Here is a 3,521-nt window from a genome sequence, read left to right on the forward strand (position 1 = left end):
GGTCCCCTGCCCAGGCCTGACGCCTCTGGGCAGGGGACCGATCCTGCGATTGGAGGGTGATGGGGGTCAACGCCTGAGGGCTCCCAGTATGTGAGAGGGGGCAGGCTGGGCTGAGGGACACTCCCCCCACCCCCCACACACACACCAAGTGCATGAATTTCATGCACCGGGCCCCTAGTAAAAATATAAGTTCTTAGGATCTTTCTTGCACATACATTTCTATTTTTAAATCACAGATTATCATATAATTGATGTACTGGTTTTCTTATGAAATTCTTTTATGTCTCAGATAAAAAGGAGAGAAAATGAGGGAGGAAGATATTAAGCATATAAACACACACACAATGAGACAGGCAGAATGTAAAGTCCGTTTATCTTATTAACTGATGCATTTTAATGAAATGTGGAAGGAGACTTTTTCTTGCCAGTAACCATTATATTTTCTGGTGTTTTTTTTCTTTGTTGACTGTAAAAAATTATATTATAGCTATGGGTAGGCTTTTTAAGCGAATCTTCCCGAAAAGAACTATGAAAAGTAGCATTCTTAGGATTACCAAACAGCATTGTCTTTTTTCTAAAGCTTAAATACTGAGAGTGCTGAAACCTGCATTAGCTGGTTCAGGGAAGAAATAAGATAGCAGTGATTTTGAGTGCACACCTGGAAGAGAAACTCATTGCTTATTCACTTGCAAATGTATTGAGAAACTGTGCCTTCTTAGGTTACTTTTGAGTAAAGCAACCTATAGTTAAAAAAAAACAATAATAATCCACTTCTTAGCTAAATCTGTATCAAACATTAAGGTAATCATCTGTTAGTGGGATTGTGAAAAGCAAACTATGCTTCTAGTTTATTACCATGAAAGTAAAAAAGACACCAAGCATTTCAAAGTCTTGTCTTCTAAATGTATCTATGAGCTTCTGTGCTATTCTTCTCCCTGCTTTTCAAGTGGTTAGATCCCTCTCTCTCTTTGGACTTGTAATTTATAAGGATCACTGAGATATCCACAGGCCCACACTCTCCAGTCCAAGTCAATCACTGTACATGACACCATGTAGAGACCTGGAAGCAACGTCTTCCCCTCAAAGGGAATGTTAAATGCTTCCAGGATATGAAACAGTGTGACATGCAACTCAGGAAAGTTGTTGGCGCACGGAAGGGACCTGGGGATTATTATGCTAACTGAAATAAGCCAGTTAAAAAAAGACATGATCTTAAGAACAAAACAAATAGACAAACAAAATAGGTGCAGAGGTATGGATGCATGGGCAGAATAACAGCCCTCAGTGGGAAAGGAGGGAGAGGTTAGGGGGGCAGAGGACAGGAAGAGATTAACCAAAGAATAGATAAGCATAACCCATGGACGCAGACAATAGTATGGGAAACTAGATGGGAGTTATGATATTATGTGCAAAGTTTGTCTGGGTGTGGTGTTCACTTCTCATCCCCTCTCTTATGACAAGAGTTGATATAATTCCTGGGGAGGGGACTTATGACCATTGAGTTCCTTTGGAGGACATATGTTTAGGCAAGTAAGTGAGTTCAGAGAAAGTCTGTCCCTTTATTTGCTGTTTTTCAAGTGCCTGCAGATCAAAATAATCACGGCAGCGAAGAGGCATGTTTCAGTGGGGCATGTTCTGCCACCCTTCGCTATCTATAATGTCCTTGATAACTTGGACCCAAAACAGTAGAAAGTTAAGGAACCTAATTTAGAGTGAGATACATTCCGGAAAAACAGTATAGTGCTCAGATCAGCAATTACATGGGGATGGGGTGGTGGGAGGTATTCATATGGTGTTGAAGAAAAGGCCTCCAGGTAAAGACACACGAGAACTGTAGAAGGAAGAGCCAGCCACACCGAGAGAATTCCAGGCCTGGGAAGCACCCGTAGATTTTCTCTGTGAATGTAAAGGACCAATATACTTGATTTCAGTAAAATTCATGGGTTTTAATTTTTTCCTTCTACTATCTGTTATTTCAGGCCTTTGTGTGATACGGGGGCCAAATTTTTCTAGTTGTTTTAAAATAATGAATAGTTTATCATTCTTGGTTCCTGTGTCTTTCCCTTTCATAGTTAAGTGGCAAAAATAAAGGACTTTCAGTAAAAATGTCAGCAAACATTTATTCACTAAGCAACCAACAGGAGCCATTTACTCCCTCGCAATTTTCTGTTGGTATTAGGATAACCATTTCCCAAGCAAGGGAACCGAAGTCAAGGGGAGTTAAGTAACTTGCCCCAGCCACAACACTGGTAAGTGATGAAGATGCAATTCAAACCCAGGTCTGACAGCAAAGTTGAACTCATCCCCCTATAACAGACTCTCTCATTATTAAACCTGCATACAACACATAATTCTGGCTCCCATCACTTAAATGCAAGTGTAGGAGCATCTTCTGTCTTTCTGACATCTGTATTATTGTGTGTTTTTTATCATTAAAATGACCACTAAGTATTTTTTTTTTTATTCTGAGGACATGCTTAGAGAGGGGAAGTGTGGGGTGGGGGAGAGAAGAATAAGAAGGAGGGGGAGAAGGAGACATCAATTGGTTGGTTGCCTTCAGTATGTGCCCTGATCAGGAATCTAACCAGCAACCTTTCAGTGCACAGAATGGTGTTCTACCAACTAAGCCACTCTGGCCGGGCACTTCTAATTATTTTTATAAGCCAGAGTTCATTAATTCACTTTATTAATTCAACAAATATTGATTAGGCACTGCTCTGCTAGACAATTGAAATAAAACAGTGGAAAACACAAATATAATTTCTTATCATTGTAGTGTTTACATCATTGAGAACACTATCATTAAGCAAATAAATGTATAGATAATATGTAATTGCAAATTGTGGCAATGGAAAATAATGGGCTATTACAAAAGAGATAACAGAGGCATTCTCATTAAGATTTAAGGTACAGAAAAGTTATGTTTGAGGAACTGGCATTTATTTGGTCCTAAATGAGAAGTGGGAATTATCCAAAAATTAGGAAAAAGCATTGCAGGCAGCAGACATTAGAAACAAAACTATAATTCACAAGACAGAAACGCTCTGGTAACATGTGCAAACCTGGAGGAAGGCCTGTGTAGTTGAGCCAGAGTGAGTGAGAGGGGAGTGACTATTAACTGCAAAGTGGACATGGCAAAGGACACGCATGAACTTATAGACCGCTGCACGCAAGGATTTTGGACTTTATCCTCAGTCCAGTTGGAAACCACGAAGAATTTTGCACTGAGGAGTGACAAGATCCATTTTATGCTTTTCAAGGACTCTAGTTGCTGTGCTGAAGAATTGTTGGGGGAAAGGACACGAGAGGAAGCGAGGAGACCAATTAGGAAACCAGTTCAGTGACTCCGGTGAGAGAGACAAGATATGGCAGATTGAGAGCGGCACCTGAGAAAACTAGACAACTTAAGGGACATTTTGGAGTTAAAGTCAAGGAGACTTGGTAGTAATTGGTATCAGCATGAGAAAATTCTAGGAAAGCTGTTAATTTCTGATTTAAGTAGCTGAGTGGAAGAGTGTCAT

This window comes from Myotis davidii, unplaced genomic scaffold (assembly GCF_000327345.1).
Source record: "Myotis davidii unplaced genomic scaffold, ASM32734v1 scaffold3554, whole genome shotgun sequence".
Lineage (NCBI taxonomy): Eukaryota > Metazoa > Chordata > Mammalia > Chiroptera > Vespertilionidae > Myotis > Myotis davidii.